This window comes from Pongo pygmaeus, chromosome 9, assembly GCF_028885625.2.
Source record: "Pongo pygmaeus isolate AG05252 chromosome 9, NHGRI_mPonPyg2-v2.0_pri, whole genome shotgun sequence".
NCBI classification, from domain to species: domain Eukaryota; kingdom Metazoa; phylum Chordata; class Mammalia; order Primates; family Hominidae; genus Pongo; species Pongo pygmaeus.
The window spans coordinates 4589264-4612987 of NC_072382.2; the positions used below are offsets into that span (position 1 = coordinate 4589264).

The 23724-nt window shown below is 46.5% G+C and overlaps 1 protein-coding gene across 37 annotated transcripts in view; it reads right to left on the reverse strand.

Moving 5' to 3' along the window:
- Positions 1 to 23724, reverse strand: part of PPFIA1 (PTPRF interacting protein alpha 1) — a 115316-nt gene that overhangs the window by 81360 nt on the left and 10232 nt on the right. The window lies entirely within an intron of this gene.

Sequence of the window (23724 nt, forward strand, 5' to 3'; positions counted from 1 at the left end):
GGGTCAAAGGGAATTTGTAATTAAAAGATACTGTGAAATTATCCCCAGTAGGCCAGCAACATAATAAAATGCTTGTTTCCTTGTGGCTTACCATCCTGGTGTGTTATTAAACCTTGAGGTTAATTTTCCCTTTTTTCAGATCCATTCTCCATTCCCCATTGCCTATCATACAGGAATCTCCAAAATCTCTTCATGTACTCAACTGGGTGTGTGCCTGGCCATCTGCTGGGAGAGGTGGGAAGCAATATGTTTTCTGTGATACCCCGTTGCTCCTCTGAGTTTGTCATGACCCAGGGAATGATTCTGACGTTTCATTGGAAACAAAGAAGGCTTAGGGGTTTTTGTGTGAGATTATAATACTTCCTCATATTCTCCAGGTGACAATCTATAATATGAATGGCATGTTATCTCTAACTTCATTATTTACCTTTTCTCTTATTACGTATAAATGACTGGTCTGCTTTTACCTACCCTAACACATTTTTATCCAGCAGAGTCACCTCTTCTTTTGTGTTGCTATATTCTTCTTTGTAATAGCTTCTGACAATCTTCTCTTAAAGCCAAACATTCGTTATCAGAAAGTACACACATCGGGCCTTATGCCTTCTAGTGTTGTAATGCCCAAGCATTTACACAACAAAACATTTTACTGTAAACTAATTTCCCCTTATTTATTTTACATTACAATTGAGGCACTGTATTGATTTTTCTAAAATTACGTGTTTAGGCAGGGTTTTTTTATGAATGTCATTTTATGATAAAAATTATAATTTAAAATACTATTAAAAGGAGACACCAGATTGCTCTAAGCTATCCACTTAGAAACGAACCTGCTGCGTCAAAGGGTTACGTACTTTAACTATCAATGTTTTTAATGTTATAAATTACAGTGTATTTAATCAATGTTTTACTGCTTGTCACTCCCCTATACATTTACAATTTACAGTAAGAGAGATTTTTGTGCCTTAACAACAACAACAAAAAATTAAAGATCACAAGCAATCCATTTCTCCATTGACGATTAAGATTGCTTCGCAGGTAAAGTGCGCGTGTGTGCGTGCATGTTTTACTCCAAAAGAAAAAGGTCACTTTGCACCAGTTTGCTCCGAAAGGCCATTTTTCTAGCCCCACAGTACCACCATGCAAAATGAGGGCTGCCTTACTATTTCTAAAAACAAAATATTACTTGAAAAATAATCCATTTATTTTGTTCAAATGTCAGCACAATTTATCCGTTTTGAATTTTGCTTCTTTAAACCTCCCCATGGCAATAAGGAGTAGATTAAAATACCCTATTACCTAACAGTATAAATAACCATAAACTTATCACTAGTTAGCTTGATATTCAAAGTATTGCTTTTATTTAAACATTACATGTATCCTAACATATGCCCAAATATAAGCCAATTTTGAGTGAGAACCTCCCAATTTTCCTATGAAGGAAACGACCAATAAAAGTTTTCTGGCCACTTTAGAATGTAAATTAGTCAACAGTGAGTCAAATTCTGTCCTACATTTTTATTAAAACAAACAGGTGGGGGCCAGCCTTAGGGGCTCACATCTGTAATCCCAACACTTTGGGAGCTGAGGCAGGCAGACTGCTTGACCTCAGGAGTTCGAGACCAGCCTAGGCAGCAGGGTGAAAACCCATGTCTACAAAAATTACAAAAAATAGCCAGGCGTGGTGGTGTGCCTCTGCAGTCCCAGTTACTTAGGAAGCTGTGGTGAGAGGATCGCTTGAGCCCAGGAGGTCGAGGCTGCAGGAGCCGTGATCATGCCACTGCACTCTAGCTTGGCGAGAGTGAGACCTTGTCTCAAAAAAAAAAAAAAGTAAAATAAACAGATGAGTCGGTGGGTTGGTAGGTCAAACTGTTTACTCTAGTTGCATGCTAAGTTACTGTATCTAACAAGCCAATTTCCCACCTAGAGTTCTATCACATGCATTTCAAACATTTCCAAGAAATTCTGAACCTATGTTTTCTCCCCTTTTTTTGCTGTGGCCACTGTCACTCAGCTTTTGGTGAGCCATTTGGGCATCATTTGACACTACCATTTGGTGGCACTGCCGCATCCTTGCCTTAGAGAAACAGTCTGCTCTGCCTGCGGGACACCAGGCCACTGGCTGCCACTCTGTCACTCACAAACTGCCACCATGCTCTGGAACACGGTGGTCATGCCTGGTGATGCTGGCAGTGATGGGACAACCAAAACATGAAGTAAATATATGCAGGTGACAGGAGGCGTGCCAGTGTCTCAGGCACCTTGAAATTGAGAAGGGCAGGGCACTTGATTAACATCCTCACTTCTCTAGTAAAATGAGGGGGTGCTGACCTCCCTGGCTAATGAGGATAGGAAAAATCAAAGTGTTTTCCCTACTTCCACACACACCACCACTGCTGACACCAGATGTCGTGGGTGTAAAGCAATTCTGCCGCTGTGTGCCTCTAATAACATGCAATTCTGCACTGTCCACCTGGAGAGTGTGTCAGTCCCACAGGGTGAGGCTCAGTCCCACAAGACTGCTCCCCCAGTCCTTTGCAGGTGCCAAGCACAAGTCCCAGGTTGTGACCTGTGCTTCTGACCAACCAGCTATGAATCAGGGTTCCCATGATACCTTTCTCAGGTTCGACTAAATTTGCTGCAGCAGCTCAGAGAACTCAGAGAAGCACTTTACTTACATTTACCCATTTATTATAAAGGATATCACAGGCTGAGCATGTTGGCTCACATCTGTAATCCCAGCACTTTGGGAGGCTAAGGTGGGAGGGCTGCTTAAGGCCAGGAATTTGAGACCAGCCTAGGCAACATAGTGAGATCCCATCTCTAATTTTTTTTCTAAAGGCTATCACAAAGGACCCAGGTGAACAGCAGATGGAGAGATGCACAGGGCAAAGTATGTGGGAAGGGGTGCAGAGCTTCCATGCCCTCTGAGGGCACTACCCTCCAGAAACTGCTACATGTTCAGGAACCCAGAGCCCCCAGAATCCTATCCTTTTAGCGTTTCAGGCTTTGTTACATAGGCATGACTGATTAACATCATTGGCCACTGGATAACCCAACCTTCAACCAGAAGCTAGGGCATGGAGTTCAAAGTCCTAACCCTCTAATCCTGCCTAGGTCTTTCCAGTGACCAGTCCTTTTTTCTTTTTTTGAGACGAAGTCTCGCTCTGTCTCCCAGGCTGGAGTGCCGTGGCGCGATCTCAGCTCACCACAACCTCCACCTCCCGGGTTCAAATGATTCTCCTGCCTCAGCCTCCAGAGTAGCTGGGATTATAGGCGCACACCACCACACCCGGCTAATTTTTGTATTTTTAGTAGAGACGGGGTTTCACCATGTTGGCCAGGCTGCTCTTGAACTCCTGACCTCAAGTGATCTGCCTGCCTCAGCCTCCCAAAGTGCTGGGATTATAGGCATGAGCCACTGTGCCCAGCCTCCAGTGACCAGTCCTTACCTTGAGGCTACCTAGGGGGTAGCCAGTCACCAGTCACCTGATCAGCACATAAGGACACTCTCAGTACTCCAGAGAGTCCAAGGGTTTGAGAAGCTCTGTGCCAGGGGCCAGGGCACAGACCAAATGTACATCTCTTCTTATGCTACAATATCACACTTGGCACCGCTCAGGAATGGCTTTAGAGTTCACAGGTAAGCAATTCTCCAGAAAAACCTTAGGGTATGCGCAAGCTTTCCCTGATTTCATTACAATTGTAGTTAGCATTTTTCAGGCTCATATTAGCAAGGAAAGCCACAAGCAGCTTTTACATGTAATTAAACAATCTGCCAAACTTTTTCCGTGACATTTATTAAATTGGAAATGTCCCAGATGTGTGAGTAAGCATTCTGAGACTGCTTTCCAAGACTTGTCAAGGTTCTACAGACAGGACTCGGTATGTTCTGCTAGACCAAGTGCTACCAAAGAGCAGCACTCGAACACGTGGTAGGGCTGCCCGACGCTGCGTCAGACCGGGGTCTAGAACCACAGTGCAATGCTGAAAGAATGCAAGCAACGCCAACTGAGAATGCTGGCCAGTGTTTTAACAGATATGGGAGACCACAACTGAAAACTCAAGCCTCAGCATACGCAAGACCAAGGAAAACTGGGCTGCCACTTTCCTTTCAGTCTGTGACATGGTCTTAGAGATATCAGGTCAAAGATGGGAAGTTTGCTAATTTAATAAACAGGTATCTCAGAAGGAATCAAAGATCTACGTATAAAGTTGTAACTGAAAGACGCTTTATTAGGGATTTCTGTGGTGTGGTGGCACATCTGTAGTCCCAGCTAATTGGGACACCGAGGCAGGAGGATTGCTTGAGCCCAGGAGTTCAAGATCAGCCTGGGCAACATAGTGGGATCACATCTCTTTTAAAAAAAAAAAAAGGTGTTGAGAGTATCTATGTCTACATTTACATTTATATTCCTGATATTCTGCTGATGAGTCAAGAAAACAATACTCTAGTGTTCGAGACCATACAGCTAAGGCTGAATGTATAAATATAAATGGACCTGTTAAAGCTTTTGATTCTCTCTCATGCAGTTTTCTTAACAAGCACGACATTGCCTACCAGAAAACGACATAACTGACTGGCAGAAATGATAAAAAGAAAGGGTTTATTGTCAACCAAGGAAGCATCTCCAGTGCCCTGTCTCCAGCTCACAGCTCTGTTGCCGCAGTGCGCTCCCTCTGCCTGTCCAGACTCCACTGCCCATCTCCATCCTCCCACGAGGCTATTAGAGAATGCACTCCAGCCCTGGACAGCCACCTTCCTGTGAGCTCACAGCCCTCCATGCCTTTCCTGTTTCCTGGTCAGCCACCCTTCTCCCACTGCTCACTGGGGAAGCATCCCCTCTAAGGACCAGTGTGGCTGCCCCACCCTACGCAGGTGCTGGCTGCTCCCTCCTCCAATCGAGCCTCTCTTCCCACTGCTGCCCACCCCCACGATCCCCTTGATGCTGAATGAGACCTCACAACCCTCAGTTCAACCATTCCGCCTCCTCTGGGAAGGCTCTTCTGGCCCCTGAGGGCAACCTGGGCAGCTCCTTTCCTGTGCTACACTGGATTCTGTCTACTGTGCTACTGCATGGCCACCGCTTCACTGCACTTTCGTGAGTCTACTTAGACTCCATGCCTCCCAGTTGAAAGGCTGTGCCCATCACTGTTAAAACCCCAAGCCACAACAAGGAACCGAGCAAAGCAGCAATGTTCACACGGTCACTGCATATGGAATTAACTGAGTAATACTGACAGCTCACATTACTGCACGGTGGTCCCGTGAAACATTCATGTGCTGCGTACTGTGTCTGGCAAAGCAGTCTGACGACAGCTCTACGAATGGTTTCACCCTCTACTTTAACAAGAAGGCATCTCAAAATGAGCCAAAGGTCCAGACACACAACTGTAAACGAAGGTCCTTTATTAAGAATTTCCTCTCTGTGGTTCTATTAAGCTTACTAAATAGACATACAAGCTTAAGAACAAGTACCCGTATTAATTCAAGCAATTTCCTGAACAAAAAAATATTTCTAAGGTGCTATATGCTAGGTACTCAAAAGATGTAAACTGCAATAACTATATTTGTCTAATGCCTTATGATTTTCAAAATACTTTCATATATTTTATCACATTTTACTCTCAGCAACCCAGTAAGGCACTCATAATTACCTCATTTTACAAATTAGAATACAGACCCAGGCAGATTAGAGAGGTACAAAGGTCACTCAGCTAGTAAGTGGCTTGGGACTCACAGCCCAATGCAGATGTTATCTTCAGGGGAAGATACCATGGTGAGGACCAAAACCAAGCGCACGGAGAAGCTGAGTTCTCTCCATCTTCCCTGTGTTGGGGGGCTGTGTTGAGTGGTTTGCAGAGAGATGCCTCACATCAAATGAATGTCTACTTTGTGCAGGCTAGCAAGGTAGATACTTTATGTTAGTTCTCATCAAGTCTACTTATAGGGTAATAAGTAGTATCTCTATTTTACAGATTTTATAGATGGCAAAACAGTCTTAGAGGTGAATTATCTTGGCCAAGATCAGAAAACTGGTAAGCAGAGGACCCAAAACTTGTAACAGGTATGTAGGCGAGAGGGAACAATGAGTGACTGGGCAGAAAACAACAGACTGCCATTGCAGCAGTTAGTAAAAAAGAAGGGCCTGTTTACACAGTAAACCCATGACCCTAAATGGAGAGAATCATGCTGGCCTCACCTCCCAGGGTATCTTTTGGTGGTTTCTTTTGCCCCCTCGTGGCTTATCTTGATCCTAACATTTCATCCGTGTTTTTCTTAAAGCCGGTAGCATTTTAAAAGCTGGAGTAGGCCGGGCGTGGTGGCTCACGCCTGTACCCAGCACTTTGGGAGCTCGAGGCAGGTAGATCACCTGAGGTCAGGAGTTTGAGACCAGCGTGGCCAACATGGTGAAACCCTGTCTCTAGTAAAAACACGAAACATAGGCCGGGCGTGGTGGCTCATGCCTGTAATCCCAGCACTTTGGGAGGCCGAGGCGGGCGGATCACAAGGTCAGGAGATCGAGACCATTGTGGACAACATGGTGAAACCCTGTCTCTACTAAAAATACATAAAATTAGCTGGGCGTGGTGGCAGGCGCCTGTAGTCCCAGCTACTCAGGAGGCTGAGGCAGGAGAATGGCATGAAACCAGGAGGGGGAGCTGGCAGTGGGCTGAGATCACGCCACTGCACTCCAGCCTGGGCAACAGAGCGAGACCCCGTCTCAAAAAAAACAAAACAAAACAAAACAAAAAAATTAGGTGGGCATGGTGGCACATGCTTGTAGTCCCAGCTACTGAGAGGCTGAGGCAGGAGAATTGCTTGAACCCAGGAGACGGAGGCTGCAGTGAGCCCAGATCGGGCCACTGCACTCCAGCCTGCATGACAGAGAAAGACTCCGTCTCAAAATAAATAAATAAAAATTAAAAAAATAAGAGCTTGAGTAAACATAAAAGGAATAAATAGTAAAATCAGCCCCAAGCCCCTGAATCCCAGTAGGAACTGGCGGAGAAAGAGCACCTATGAGGAGTGAGAAGAGACCGTGTGCAGGCTTGACTTTGGCCTTGAGGGGCACGTGGTAATGAAGAGGAGTCTGCGGGACATCTCAGGAGAAGGGAGTCCAGGGAGCCCAGGCCTATGGGAAGGGGCTGAGGGCATGGCTGGCACTGATGGAGGGAGATCTGTGGGGTGGGTAGAAAGGGCAGAGGGCATGGCTGGCACTGATGGAGGGAGATCTGTGGGGTGGGTAGAAAGGGCAGAGGGCATGGCTGGCACTGATGGAGGGAGATCTGTGGGGTGGGTGGAAGGGGCAGAGGGCATGGCTGGCACTGATGGAGGGAGATCTGTGGGGTGGGTGGAAGGGACAGAGGGCATGGCTGGCACTGATGGAGGGAGATCTGTGGGGCGGGTGGAGGGAGCCAAAACACGGAGTCGGTAGCCGGGCTGAGCGAGTCGAGATTCTGTTCCTGCGCCTAGACAGGCACTGAACAAACCCTCCCAAAGCGATGGCTGAGGTTAGGCTGGTGGCTGTGGCAAGTGTGCTGGGCGGACTGCAAAGGGAGAGTGCAGAAGCGCAGCCTGGACCATGGGCACCGAGGTCCCAGTGTATCGGGGGGATCAGGAAAGAAACCCCTGACAGAGCCTCTGAGTGGCAGCAGGGGAGCAGAGGGGCCAAGAGCGAAGCTTGGATGAGAGGCAGAGGGCAATGCTGACTTGGAAGGGAAGGAGAGCACAGTTCTGGCAGGAGAGACAGCAGGACACCCAATGGACATATCTGAAACAATCACAAAACACAGGGCTGAGGTCCCCAGAGCATCCAGAAGGGAAGAAGTCCCCACGATAAAGGCTGCTGGAGGGGCCGAGGAGAGGGTTTGTTTAGACGAAAGTAACTGTCTGAGAACAGTATCTTTGTGGATAGCAAGTGCTACGTTTCCCTTGATTCTTTTCACAGGGTTTTACCTAACATGAAAAGAAATCCCTAATGCCTGCCAGTGTTGAGCAGTAAACAGAGATGTCAGCAGACGCACGGTATTAACATTTCATCCTATAGTGTCTGACCCCTGTAAGAAAAAGAGAACCATTTTATTCTAAAGCTGCAGCTAACAAAAGGCCTGTCCAGAATCTGTTTCTTTCTTTTTTTTTGAGACGGAGACTCACTCTGTTGCCCAGGCTGGAGTGCAGTGATGCAATCTTGGCTCATTGCACCCTCAACCTACCAGGCTCAAGTGATCCTCCTGTCTCAGCCTCCCAAATAGCTGGAACTACAGGTGTGCGCCACCATGCTGGGCTAATTTTTGTGTTTTTAGTAGAGACAGGGTTTTGCCATGTTGCCCAGGCTGGTCTCAAACTCCTGAGCTCAAGTGATCCGCCTGCCTCAGCCCCCCAAAGTCCTAGGATTACAGGTGTGAGCCACTGTGCCCGGCCCAGAACGTGTTCCTTTAAATAAAAAGGCATGGTAAAATTGTTTAATGACGACAGAATAACTGTATCTAGACACTTGCCCTCTAAATTACTGACAGTTTAAAAAGTGACTGTAACTTAGTATGGTAAGTGTCCGTATCTCTTTTTGCAGTATCACTGTAAACTTCTAGTAAAAGAATCGTAAGATGAATGTAACAGCAATCCCCACAGTGAGTCACAGCACAGGAGAACTAGCACTCTAAGGTGGGGAGGCAGGGAAGCTCTTCCCCGAGCCCAGGGAAGCTCTCTGAGCAGCAGCTGATGTTTTCAGGCCAGCACCGTGGGACAGATCAGCCTGGAAGTCTTTTAATGAACAGGTTCTGGAATGAACACTTCCAGGTACACTCTAGAAAATGTCACTTCCTGGCAGCACCTGGGCCTTTTAATAACAACCATTTATAGTAAAAATAGTTTGGGGAACACAAAAAAGAAAGTGCCAGGCATTCATGGGTTTGTGAAAAGCACCCAGACCCTGTCTGCAGGAATGTGCTTTTAAGCAGTCTCTTAATTCATCATCAAACTGTTTTAGGAACAAGCATTTCTACAGTTTGCACAAGAAAACAACCTTGGAATGTAGATTCTTTCCGATGTAAAACCTTTATTCTACCCACCCACTACTGCTTCCTGCACAGGCCTTCTACCACTCAGCTCAGCACCCCACTACACACAACCAAAAAGGCAATATTTCTTGTTTAGGAATCTTTCTCCTTGAAATGGAATGATCAGGAACAGGAATAAAAGTAACATGGGCAGTGATATAACAGAAAAGTTGATGGAAGGAAGGAAACCCAAACACCGGATTTGGATTTTCATTCAATATGTGTTCCTTTTTCTTTCTAGAGGAAAGTCAGAGCAGAGAGGAGAGAATCACATGGCATTTTTCCTGAGAATTCCAGAGGGAAGGAGCATTACCAGCACCATGTAAGCAAATGTGAATCTTCAGATCTCGAGGCACAGCTGTCAAGGGTTTTAGTCATGCTGTTGCCATTTGTCATGCATGCTGGCCACCCAGCATCTGAGCCTCTACCTATGGATAGGAAATGGTCCACTCTTGAGGAAAAGCAAGTGGCTTGCTCTCCCAGCCTCTCCTGCATCTGCTGGTGACAACCTTGGAGCACAGACATTAGGGGGAAATGGGGCCTGGCTAGCAGGGCCTGGCTAACCAGCATCCTCCAAGCCTGGTTCTCCACCTTCCCAGAGACACTGTGACCAGTCAGAATCCTTACAATAATTTTTCTGTGCAGATCACACAGGTAGTGCGTAACAAGCCCTTGACTTAGCAGGCTTATTTTACCCATTACTCATATTTTGAATTTCATCCATTCTTCTCATGCATGAATGCACCCTTCAGACAATACACCCACTGTGGACACACTGAGCGCAAGGAGAGACTGTTACTGTGGACACCATATGTTTCCATATTGTTTACACCTTCTTTTTCATTTTTCTCTTTTTTTTTTTCATTTTAGAGACAAGCCTTGCTGTCACCAGGCTGGAGTACAGTGGTATGATCATAGCTCACTGCAGCCTTAACCTGCTAGGTTCAGCCGATCCTCTCGCCTCAGCCTCCTGAGTAGCTGGGACTACAAGCATGCACCACCACGCCCAAATAACTTTTTGATTTTTTGTAAAAATAGGGTCCTGCTATGCTGCTCGGGCTGGTCTCGAACTCCTGGCCTCAAGTGATCCTTCCACCTCAGCCTCCCAAAGTGCTGGGATTACAGGCGTGAGCCACCGTGCCCGGCCTCTCTGGTTTTGTTTTCTATTGATCACAATTAACTTCGGGAATTACAGGGAAAAGCATTCTTCACCAAAACCAAACTTCTTTAGCCCATTCAATAATGACTATCAGAAGAATGACTAACATTTATTGAATGCTTATTAAATACCAGGCTCTGAGAGCTTCATGAATTAACTATCTTCACCACAAGTCTGTGAGGCACGTCTCACAGTGAGCAGCGTCTCACAGTGAGCAGCGGAGAGCTAAGGGGACAGCCCAGACTCCGAGGCCATGCTCTTACATACAACCTCAAAATCACACCACATTAACAAGCAATTCTCTCCATAAGCACAGAAACAAATGCGATGATGAAAATTCTCACCATTTCCCTTTTGACTTTTTGCCTTTGTCACAAAGCCTCGTTACACTCAAGGTAGGATTTACATCCCCTATTCAAAGACACCAAAATCCTGCTTTCTGTCCCATGTCTAAAGGACGTGGGCATATCCCTTCAGCAGGAACACTGGATTTCCTTCCCAGTGTTCCTCTCCCTTGACCCTCGCCAACTTCCATCACCTCGCCATCTCCAAACACTCACTCAGGTCTTCGGCAGGTGAACACTGGAATCCAAGTTTACCTTTCTCTACAATTTGCAGAAAAAGAACAGGCCAGGTGCAGTGGCTCCCGCCTGTAATCCCAGCACTGTGGGAGGCCGAGGTAGAAGGATCGCTTGAGGCCAGGAGTTTGAGACCAGCCTGGGAAACATGGCGAAACCCTGTGTCTACAAAAAATACAAAACTCAGCTGGGCATGGTGGTGCACTGCACACCGATGGTCCCAGCTACTCGAGAGGCTAAGATGGGAGGATTGCTCGAGCCCAGGAAGTCAAGGCTGCAGTGAGCCTTGATCTCACTGCGCTCCAGCCTGGGCGACACAGGAAGACCCTGTCAAAAAAAAAAAAAGAGAACTGTGCAGGAACTACAGAATATTTAAAGAATTAGAGAGCTGAAAGGGATCAAATCACTAGTCCTAGGGCTTTCCAACTGTCTTCCTAGGACCCCTTCGAGGGCAGGGTAAAGCAGAGGCAGAGGGTCTCAGCAAATGGCTCCCCAGGGCAGCTGACTTTGCCCTGAGCCACTCTGCGTGGTTTTACCTATGGAAAAAGACCCTTCGGAGACTGGCTTCTTCCAGAAAGCTTTAAACTACAGGGCTCAGTCCACCCAGTTTATTCTACAGAGAAGTAACAGAAGGCTCCAGCAGATTAAGTGATGGCAGACCAAAAGACGCCGCTGGCTCCTGAGCCACCTGCTCTCACACTTTGCTAATCGGCAGCTCCCACGTGCCAAAGGCAGTGGGGTAGGGGAGTGGCCTTGCCACCGCGACTCTATTATGTTTCAAAGCCATTGGTTTTATTTGCTTCTCTACTGTTCCAGTGATTTGTTTCAAGTTATCATCAAAATACCAGCGAAATTGCAGGTTAGCAAATTTTAATGTTATGATGGGCTAAGAGTTGATTGATGGGAAACCAAACAATAGTGTCATAGATTTGCTATGAAGCCAACATATAGCACACTTAAATCCCCTTGTTCTGCACTGTGAAAACGTTTCTGGAAAAAGCAATGAAGAAGGGGAAAAAAATGGAAACTTTGAATGCCTTGGATTAACCACGTGGAAGAGCTAGGAACAGAATTAGATGAGCCACTGAAGAACAGGTAGGTAACTGTTAAAAAAGATCCTGTTTAGGAAATTACTTCATCATTCTAGGACGCATCACTGTGTGTGTGTCTACTGTGTGCCAGGGGCTATGCTCAACACTGGGGACAGAATAGCACCAGGCAGCAGGCCACATGGGCAGGCACCTTGCTCAGACTAGGCTCCCATCCCAGGCGGGGAAGCCCAAGCAGCTGCCCTGGATGCTCAAAGGTGGAGCAGGTGCGAAGGGGTGGAAGGGGATCTAACTGAGAGACAAGTCCCTCCGTTAAAGAACCATAAGCGTGTGCACTCCAGTAATACTATAAGGGGGCAGAGGGGTCTGAGGGATACTGTTGTGCCCAGTCATTTCCATGCAGTTGAAGAACTCTGGAGTCAGACTGCTTGGGTTCAAATACAGCCTCTACCATGTAATATCTATGGGATCCTGAGCGAATTTCCAATTTCTTCATCTAGAAAATGGGGTCATAACAGTGTCCTGCTTTATAGCAGTGTCACGAGGCTTCAGTGGGGGCTCATTCCTATGACGAGGCTTAGAGGCAATAAACATTCACTACGATCTCATTCTATCTCCCAAACATCCATATACCCAGCCCCTGGACGGTACCTTACACACAGTAGACAACACGAATTTGCTAAAAAATACCCAAATGATTATTATCTCTAATTTACTGTGAGCAAACAGAAGGCTCAGTGATGAGGGAACGTGACAAAGGTAACAAGAGAAAGGGGACATGCGAGTCGAGCTGGCTCCAAGCCCACGCTCCACACAAACCTACTGCTCTCCTTGCCACCCACCCAGCCAGCGCCCCAATGTGGGAATCCATGCAGGGGAGGCGGAGTGGAATCTACCTACAGAGGCAGGCAGAAAGGACGCACATGGCCTGCTTCTAAACTATTCACTGGCTGGGTGTGGTGGCTCACATCTGTGATCCCAGCACTTTGGGAGGCCTAGGCAGGGGGGTCACTTGAGCCCAGGAGTTCAAGACCAGCCTGGGAAACATGGGAAAACCCTGTCTCTACAAAAAAATACAAAAATCAGCCAGGCAACTGGCCAGGCGCGGTGGCTCACGCCTGTTAATCCTAGCACTTTGGGAGGCAGAGTTGGGCTGATCACAAGGTCGGGAGATCCAGACCATCCTGGCTGACATGGTGAAACCCCGTCTCTACTAAAAATACAAAAAATTAGCCAGGTGTGGTGGCACGCACCTGTAGTCCCAGCTACTCAGAGGCTGAGGCAGGAGAATTGCTTGAACCTGGGAGGCAGAGGTTGCCGTGAGCCAAGATCGCACCACTACACTCCAGCCTGGGCGACAGAGCAAGACTGTCTCAAAAAAAAAAAAAAAAAAAAAAAATTAGCCAGGGTTGGTGACACATGCCTGTGGTTCCAGCTACTGGGGAGGCTGAGGTGGGAGGATCGCCTGAGCCCAGAGACGTAGAGGCTGTGGTGAGCTGTGACCATGCCACTGCACTCCAGACTGGATGACAGAGTGAGACCCTGTCTCGAAAATAAATAAATAAATAAATAAATAAGTAAACTATTCATTTAAGTTAGCAGGTCTCCATCAATCACAAAAAGAAACAGAGGAAGGGCAATGCACTGAATTCCTGTTTGTAAAGTGCCTTCAGGTAACACAAAGAGCATAATGCCTGTCTGCTGAGATCGCCCTCCAATGCGAACGCCTCAGCGTCTATGATGGAGGAAAATGAGCTAAGCCACAGGGCTGCTAAGTAAAATTTTACTTGGAATTTCTTTAAGCCTTTCTGCATCAATGGGATCTCACACTTAATCACAAGTGAAGTTCTTTAGATTTTAATTTGTATGAAAAGAAATACCACATCAGACTATTCAAATTAATACTCAGGCTATTCGAAATCATCTCATCCCGCCACATCTCTCTTTAGGGGTAGGCAGGATACCATGACCTTGCCTGTCATTCATGTTTTCCCCATAAATTATTTTTAAGGTGGAAGAGACTGCACTAGCTTCTTCACAGCACCTTAAGATTTCAAGAGATCGGCCAGGCGTGGTGGCTCACGCCTGTAATCCCGGCACTTTGGGAGGCCAGGGGCGGGTGGATCACCTGAGGTCGGGAGTTCAAGACCAGGCTGACCAACAAGGAGAAACCCCGTCTCTACCAAAAATACAAAATTAGCCAGGCATGGTGGCATATGCCTGTAATCCCAGCTACTCGGGAGGCTGAAGCAGGAGAACCACTTGAACCTGGTAGGCAGAGGTTGCAGTAAGCCAAGATTGTGCCACTACATTCCAGCCTGGGTAACAAGAGTGAACTGTTTCAAAAAAAAAAGAGATTTCAAGAGATCAATCGCTCAGAAACACTGATTCATCTCAAGTAGAACTTTAACTTTTCTATATGATTCAACAACTTCAGCATGTCACTACTTGAAATCAATTTTTATATTAGTACTGGCAAAGGTTTAAAACTACATAGGCAGGAGGAATAATCAGCCCTTTGCAAAGCACAAAAACTTGGAAATGTACAATATGCTTCAAGCTCCCAAATTTTCAGAGTAAAATGAAATTTCCTCCTCCGAATAAGAATGAGACTCTGTGAAAAGAGTATGAACTCCATGGTTGGACCTCCCCTGCCAAGAGAACCTCAATCCAAGTCCACAAGATTCAGCCAAGCCCTTACTTTTAGCTACAGGGGAAAAAAATCCACAAAGTGGAAACATTTTGTCCACATCTCTAAATTAGCATTAGCAGGCGCCAACAAAACCTTAGCTATGCTTCATTTCTGAGAGCGAAAGAAGGCACTATCACTAATTGCTCCAGGATAACAGGCAAAAACCGGGACTATTCCATGCAAACTAGACACGTCCTCACCCCACCTATCGGAGGTGGGTGCGACAGGGTTAGGTGCAAGACTTCTGAGTTTACATTTTTACACAGTTCTGGTCTTTTGAACCATGTAAATGTTTTGTGTATTTGAAAAACAATAAACTTTTTTTTTTTTTACACAAGGTTTCGCTCTATCACCCAGGCTGGAGTGCAGTGGTATGATCTTGGATCACTGCAACCTCCATCTCTCAGGCTCAAGCGATTCTCGTGCCTCAGCCTCCTGAGTGGCTGGGACTACAGACGTGCACCACCAAGCCTGGCTAATTTTTTTATTTTTTGTAGAGACGGGGTTTCGGCATGTTGCCCAGGCTGCTCTTGAACACCTGGGCTCAAGTGATCCACCTGACTCGGCCTCCCAAAGTGTGGGATTACAAGCGTGAGCCACTGCACCTGGCTGAAAAATAATAAACTTTTTTAAAAAATGTGTTTTTGAGAGACAGGGTCTTGCTATGTTAACCAGGCTGGCCTCGAACTCCTGGTCTCAAGCGATCCTCCCACCTCAGCCTCTCAAGTAGCTTGGACTACAGGCGTGTGCCACCACACCTGGTTTGAAGAAGAATAAACTTGGCTTGGCGCAGTGAGTCACGCCTGTAATCCCAACACTTAAAAAGCTGGGGCGTGGTGGCGCATGCCTGTAGTCCCAGCTACTTAAAAAGTTTATAAAATGCAAACTCTGAAATTAAGAATAAATAGAAACAAATGAACCTGTTTTTTAAATTGGTAATTACTTTGGTTATGTTACAACAAATTGTTTTAAACCCATTATTCTAACTATATATTCTTAAGATGTATTTATTTCTAAAGCCAAAAGAATTGCTAAGGGATCCTAAACTTCACTCGAAGTTTGTAAGAACTATGTATTAAAATGATGAACCCATTTTATGAATATCATAGATAAGGAAAACAATGTTAATATTATTAGAAATCAAAATCATCAGTTTAAGCTGTGTAAATATAAAATAAGGGGAAAAAATTTTATTTTAAACAATCAGTATGAAATTGGAGGTTTCTTTAATGAACATTTTTTTCTAGCTCTGTCCAATGAAAGGACATAAAAGATGCTACCTTCAGCCAGGCACGGGGGCTCACGCCTGCAATCCCAGCACTTTGGGAGGCCAAGACAGGTGGAGTTCTAAGGTCAGGAGTTCAAGACCAGTCTGGCCAACATGGTGAAACCCCATCAATATTAAAAATACAAAAAAAAAGTAGCCAAGCATCGTGGTGTGGGCCTGTAATCCCAGCTACTTGGGAGAGTGAGGCAGGAGAATCGCTTGAACCCGGGAGGTGGAGCTTGCAGTGAGCTGAGATGGCGCCACTGCACCCCAGCCTGGACGACAGAGCAAGACTCCATGTAAAAAAAAAAAAAAAAAAAACAGATGCTACCCCGGTGACAATGGCCACACCCAGCCCCAAATGCTGATTTCTAAATGCCACTTCCCACTAAAGGGAACCAGGGCTCCTGAGAGGAATGATTTCAGATCTGAGGCAGGAAAAGTACAAAGTAGGCCTGGGACAAATTTCTGTGCCAGAAAGCAATGAAGCACTCAAGAACTAATGGGGTCTTGGCAAAAAGACACAGGAGCCAATCTGAAAGGGACAATATGAGCATCCAAGGAGTAATGACGATGCCTGACTCTAATATGCAGTGTCCTCAGTGACTGAGAGAGCTGGAAAGTGAACAAAGCAGAACACTCTTCTTCACACAGGAATATCTGTTCATCACTGTACATGGACAGAGAGCTGGAAAAATCACCTCTTTGCAACTTCCAGGGAAGAAGTGATTTGAGCAGGGAACACCATGGACACTAAAACCATGAGGTTGAAGGTCTCCCGGGAACAAGTAATTGCAGAGAGAGAGTCAAAGGAGAGGTCTGCAATCACACCTCAGGCAGTGGCCCCACATTCTATCACCAAGAAGGAGACCTCTGGGAATTGTGAGCCTCGAAGGGATACAAAAAGCAGAGGGGAGGCCGGGCGCGGTGGCTCATGCCTGTAATCCCAGCACTTTGGGAGGCCAAGGCAGGCGGATCACAGGTCAGGAGTTCAAGACCAGACTGGCCAAGATGGTGAGACCCTGTCTCTACTAAAAATGCAAAAATTAGCCGGGCATGGTGGTGGCACCTGTAATCCTAGCTACTTGGGAGGCTGAGGCAGAAAACTGCTTGAACCCGGGAGGCAGAGGTTGCAGTGAGCCAGATTGTGCCACTGCATTCCAGCCTGGGTGACAGAGCAAGACTCCGTCTCAAAAAAAAAAAAAAAAAAAAAAAAAGCACAGGTGAGATGAGGCATGGCTGGAGAGCAAGTGAGAGATGTTGAGCCCCAGCGCAGTGGGACCTATACACACGTAGACTTTAACTCTTATGAACGCCTGAATTTAAAAATCTAACCATACAAGTTGTTAGGGCCAACATCATTATGTAATCCCAGAACGTTGGGAGGCCAAGTAGGAGGATCACTTGAGCCCAAGAGTTCAAGACCAGCCTGGGGCACATAGGGAGACCTCAACTTTACAAAAATAAAACAAAAAATTAGCCAGGTGTGGCGGTACATGCACGTGATCCCAGCTGCTCAACAGGCTGAAGTGGGAGGACTGCCTGAGCTAGGGAGGCTGACGATACAGTGAGCTGTGATTGTGTCACTGCGCTCCAGCCTAGGAAACAGAGTGAGACCCCATCTCTAAAAACAAATTTTTTAAAAAACAAAAAAAAAGGCCGGGTGTAGTGGCTGATGCCTGTAATCTCAACACTTTGGGAGGCTGAGGTAGGAGGATTGCTTGAGACCAGGAGGTGGAGACCAGCCTCAGTAACATAAAGACTCCTGTATCTACTAAAAAAAAAAAAAACTTAGCTGAAGTCAAACCACTGCATCAGAATATGGGCATTTTTGAGGATCAGTATACACAGGGCAAAACCGGATCGCTGAAAGAGCCGCACCAAATTACTTGGTTGTACTTGGTTGTAGCTAGAATGAAGTTGGCAAGTAGAAGATAAGGAAGGCCTAATCTCAGACAACTGCTTATTTACAAAGTTGTACCAAAAAAAAGGAGTCTGCAAGTGAGGAACTACCCATAACTGGGAGAGCAGGGAAGGGCCGGGCCAGGATGTGATGACACAAGAGTCTTCAGCCTGAGGGGGAATGGAGAGCTCAAGTGTTCTGAGCAAAGGAAAGGCAGCTGTACATGCGTTTTAGAAAGATCTTGGCCCGGCATGGTGGCTCACGCCTGTAATCCCAGAACTCTGGGAGGCTGAGGTGGGCAAATCACTTGAGCTCAAGAGTTCGAGACCAGCCTAGGCAACATAGCAAGACCCCCTTCTCTAAAAAATAATAATAATTACATATATATGTGTGTGTGTATGTGTATATATGTATATGTACATATATAGTATATGTATATTTGTATATATATGTGTGTATACACACACACAAAAAACATTAGCCAACCATAGTGGTGCACACCTGTAGTCCCAGCTTCTTACGAGGCTGAGGTGGGAGCACTGCTTGAGCCCGATCACACCACTGCACTCTGCCTGGGTGACAAAGTGAGACCCTGTCTCCAAAAAAAAAAAAAAAAAAAGACAAAGAAAGAAAGATCTTGCTGCAACAAGGGATAAGATACTGGAGAGAAGCTCCAGAATAGGGGCGATGGGAGTCAACCCAGTGAAGACAAAGGGTTCAGGTCTGAGAGTCAGTGGGCCTCAGAGGTAACCTCCAAGAGATGGAAAGGTCCATCCCACAGGTCCTGGAGACTAGAAGGATAAGGTTAGCGCAGAAAAGAGATAGGGCCAGGAACAGTGGCTCATGCCTGTAATCCCAGCACTTTGGGAGGCCAAGACGGGCAGATCATCAGAGGTCAGGAGTTCAAGACCAGCCTGGCCAACATGGAAACTCCCGTCTCTACTAAAGATTAGCCGGGCATGGTGGTGGGCGCCTGTAATCCCAGCTACTTGGGAGGCTGAGGCAGGAGAATTGCTTGAACCTGTGAGGCGAAGGTTGCAGTGAGCCAAGATCATGCCACTGCACTATAGCTTGAGCAACAGTGTGAGACTCCATCTTAAATAAAGAAATACATAAATAAATAAAAATAAATAAATAACACTACAGCTAAATCACGTCATTCCCTCCCCTGAGGCCACGATGCACACAAAGTACTGAAGCCCTAAGGTACTTAAACAAAATAAAAACAAGCAAGTCTTCGCCTCTGTCTGATCCCATCCCAACCTACCTAGCCAACCTTACCATGTTCACTCTTCCCTTCCCTCCAGGCCAAGTAACCATGGCGACAGACCCCAGCTTTGACTCAGCTAAATGCTAAGCTCTCCCTTGCTCTGGCCTTTGCTTAAGTAGCCCCACTGCCAAGAAAGCTCTCATACCTGGTTCCTCTTAGCCTTCATCCCTCAGCTCTAAGCCAATCCCCTCGAAAGCCTCACCTTTCTGGACCACAGTGTGCCTGGCAGCCCACCCCACTCAATCGAGGTCATGGATTTCTTCTGAACCACTTCATTCTATCTGGATGCGTCTCGCAACTGCACCTGCTTTGAGCATGAGTATATTGTGAAAGTCTTCTGCAGGCAGAGACCCTGTCTGTCTCTACCATTGACTGCAGGAGCCTAGGACGGTAATATTCACACAGGGCTCAACAAAATAGGAGGAAGGACTCCGTCTCCTTGCTGACAATTAAAGGTGTAGAAACAGGAAGACAAGACGGCAAATTCAGTGTGTGCAAAAGAGAGATGTAAATGGCCAAATATTATTCTGAAAGGATATATTCAACTATTTCATACACCAAAGATGATGAAAACAAGCATGGTATTTTAAGAGGTGTTTTGCCAACTACTACTAAGAAAGCAGTCAGTAAAGCAGATGAGGGGGCACCATCTGAAGGGGTAGTCATTAGTATTTATCCTCAGGGAAGAGTCATTTAGCTAGTTTTACCTTATTCCAGTTCTTCCTAATTTGTTCACTAAGTTAAGTTTAGCAAGTACCTTGTTTGCAGCACTCAACAAATTACAGTTGTAGCCAACTTTGCATCCTATTAGGTTGAAGCAAAACTAATTGCGGTTTTTGCCATTAAAAGTAAAGCAAAATCCGCAAGTACTTTTGCACCAACCTAATAGCAATACTTGAGAAAAGCTTCTGATTGTTTATACCTAAACCTGGACACTTCCAACATTTGGGGCCAGATATTTCTTTGTTGAGGGGGCTCCACTGCAGAATGTTTAGGAGCATCACTGCCCTAGCTGTGACAACCACAAATACCTCTCAACACCGCCAAACACCAGCGTCTCCTCTTTACTCTCCCCCGCCCCCGTCCCCCGTCTCCCCGCAAGCTTGACCTTGGCATCTGCCACTCAGCTGTCATCCTCTAGTCCCGCACAGTTCTGCCAGGTTGTTCTTTTCTACTGCCCTCTGCCCTCGGATTCCAGCATCCTAGTTTGGGCTGTAACACTTCATGCCCACATTGCAGGAACTGCCTCCTAAATGGGCTGTCTTGCACCCTCTTGCCTCCTCAATCCATCCAGCACACCTTCCACTGCAACCAGCTGAAGCTCACCCATCACTTTGACAGGGAACACCCCTGACACAGGTAGACTTCTTTTTCACTAAGTTTGGATTTGATTTGAAGACCTCATTCCTTAGAGTCTTCTGAGTTTTGTACCCCCTGCCTCAGGGATTGACAGACTGGCAAAATTTGGGACCTCACCTGCAATGAAAGGTGAACTGTCTCTCTTCTAGGTTTCACACAAGAGTTCTTCAAGCGAGAGGTCTTCTAAAAATCTCATTTGTTGCTTTCAAAAAGACTGTAAAAATCACTGCACTCCAGGTTAAAATAAAATCTCCATTTGAAAATGCAATGAAACTTTAAAATGAAATTAGAGAGAAGTCCAAAGGCAATATTTGTTTAAAAAAAAAAAAAAAGCACTCGGTCGGTCGGTCGGGCATGATGGCTCATGCCTGTAATCCCAGCACTGTGGTAGGCTGAGGCAGGCAGATCACCTGAGGTCAGAAGTTCGAGACTAGCCTGACCAACTTGGTGAAACCCCATCTCTACTAAAAATACAAAAATCAGCCGGGCATGGTGATGCGCGCCTATGGTCCCAGCTACTCAGGAGGCTGAGGCAAGAGAATCGCTTGAACCCGGGACGTGGAGGTTGCAGTGAGCTGAGATCATGCCATTGCACTCCAGCCTGGGCGACAAGAGCAAAATTCCTTCTAAAAAAAAAAAAAAAAAAAGCCAGGCACGGTGGCTTACGCCTGTAATCCCAGCACTTTGGGATGCCAAGGCAGGCGGCGGATCACGAGGTCAGGAGATCGCGACCATCCTGGCTAACATGGTGAAATCCTGTCTCTACTAAAAATACAAAACAAAAATTAGCCGGGCGTGGTGGTGGGCGCCTGTAGTCCCAGCTACTGGGGAGGCTGAGGCAGGAGAATGGCGTGAACCCAGGAGGCGGAGCTTGCAGTGAGCCGAGATCACGCCACTGCACTCCAGCCTGGGTGACAGAGCAAGACTCCGACTCAAAAAAAAGCAGCACTCAAAAAGAAAACACACAGGGGATCAAGTCATAGAATAAACATTAGGTAGTTGGGCACAGTGGTTCATGCCTGTAGTGGCAGCTACTCAAGAAGCTAAGGCAGAAGGATTGCTTGAGCCCTGGAGTTCGAGATCAGCCTGGGCAACATAGCAAGACCTCATCTCCAAAATAAGACTAAACACCACGCACACAACCTCTCCTACCTCCCTAGCCTCCTTCTTTGCCACTGCCAGATATGTCATCACAAACCCTCCCTCAGTCTGACACAGGGCAAGGGGAAGAGTAGAGACTAGAGCAGGGTGGAACAGCCCACACAGTGGCCAAGACGGGAACTGGAGGCCAAGGGCTGTGTCTCCCGCTGGGCGGGCCACTTGCTCTACTGTCTTTAAGTGGTTAAGTGACTGGGCAGGGGCAAATGGGGGATTCTGATTAGAAACTGGACAATGTCATGAGAAGAAGACTGGAAAAAAAAAAGAAAAACTGGACAAGGTAGACTAAGCGAGGTGAGTGGGTTCTGTATGCTCCCCATCAAGTAATGATAACCAATGTCTCCAGCCTCCGCATATGCCGCAGACAGAGAGAGCACGCCTGCTTTGGCTCCCGTTTCAGTGATACGCGGGGTGGCCTGTAGCCCGGCAACCCACCAAAAACTAGAAAAGGTGAGTATGACTTCAAAGTCTGCAGGCATCAAAGAGATGCCAAGGCAGCCACAGCTGAAGGGACCAACATTCCAAACCAAAGAGAGGCCCGCTAAGATGAGTCCACTATTCAGAGCCCCTACTCTTTCTGTCAGTGCATTTGACAATTTGGAAGGATTTGGGGGCAGTACACTGATAAACTGGGAAGAAAACTCAGCAGAAAGTAGAGGCTACAGAGTTCTAGAAAGCCCCAAGGGTCTGGGAAGACAAAAAGAAGTACAAGCCTGACAGCCAGGACTTAAGGGGCCAAGATCCCATAGAAAAGGGAGACACAGGAAATGAGCCCAACACTCTGCAAACCTGGCCGAGAAGCTGGGCTTTCAGTAGTTTCATGGCATTAAGGAGACAAAACTTGGGCTCCAGGACACGCCAAGAAAGAGGGGCCCTGGGAAACACTCCAGGTTTTCAGATGGAACCCCTGGATGGTTACACCAGGAGCAGGAAGTTGGGGGAAGGTAGCTTCAACTGAGGCTTACTGACTGAATCCCAGCCTCCGGTCACCCAGGCCCTGACTGAGCTGAGATTATCTGTCCCTACTCTGGGCATGTGCCAGATGACAGAGGGAAACTTTCTGAAGGAAGACAGCATCACTCAGCGCTTTCTACAGTTTTTCATACATAATGTATGACTCAATTAAAAAAACAAAAATGGGCATATCAACAAATGAACCAAGAGAAAAAAGAAAAACAGAAATGGATCCAGAGGTGACCCATATAATAGAGTTATCAGATGCAAATGTCAACTATTCAAAAATATACTTGACAAAAAGAAAAAAATTCACTAGAGAACTAGAATAGCAAAAGGAATTAAGCAGACTCTAGAACTGAAAATTATAAGTGAAATTAAGAACTCGATCCATGGGCTAAACAGCACATTGGACACAAATGAAGAGAGGATGAGTGAGGTGGAAGATGGGTCAGTAAAAAAAATCTGGACTTTAGATTTTGGGCACAATAGCTCACACGTGTAATCCCAGTGCTTTGACATGTCGAGGTGGGAGACTCACTTGAGGTCAGGAGTTTAAGAACAGCTTGGGCAAAATAGCAAGACCCTGCCTCTACAAAAAATTTAAAAATTAGCTGGGCACAGTGGTACATACCTATAGTCCCAGCTACTCAGAAGGCTGAGGCAGAAGGATTACTTGAACCCTGGAGTTTGAGGCTGCAGTGAACTGTGATCACGCGCGCCACTGCACTGCAGCCTCGGCAACAACAGGGTGCCTGTCTTTTTTTGTTTTCCCCGAGATGGAGTTTTGCTCTTGCCACCCAGGCTGGAGTGCAATGGCGTGATCTTGGCTCACTGCAACCTCCGTCTCCCAGGTTCAAGTGAGTCTCCTGCCTCAGCCTCCCGAGTAGCTGGGATTACAGGCATGTGCCACCATGCCCGGCTATTTTTTTGTATTTTTAGTAGAGACAGGGTTTCACCATGTTGGCCAGGCTGGTCTCGAACTCCTGACTTCAGGTGATTCACCCACCTTGGCCTCCCAAAGTGCTGGGATTACAGGCGTGAGTCACTGCACCCAGCCACCTGTCTCTTAAATATTTATATATATATATACACACACACACACACACACACATACACACATACATACACACACGCTAGCTCATGCCTGTAATCCCAACACTTTCGGAGACTGAGGCAAGTGGATCACTTAAGCCCAGGAGTTTGAGACCAGTCTGTGCAACATGGCAAAACCCCATCTCCACTGAAAATACAGAAATTAGCCAGGTGTTGTGG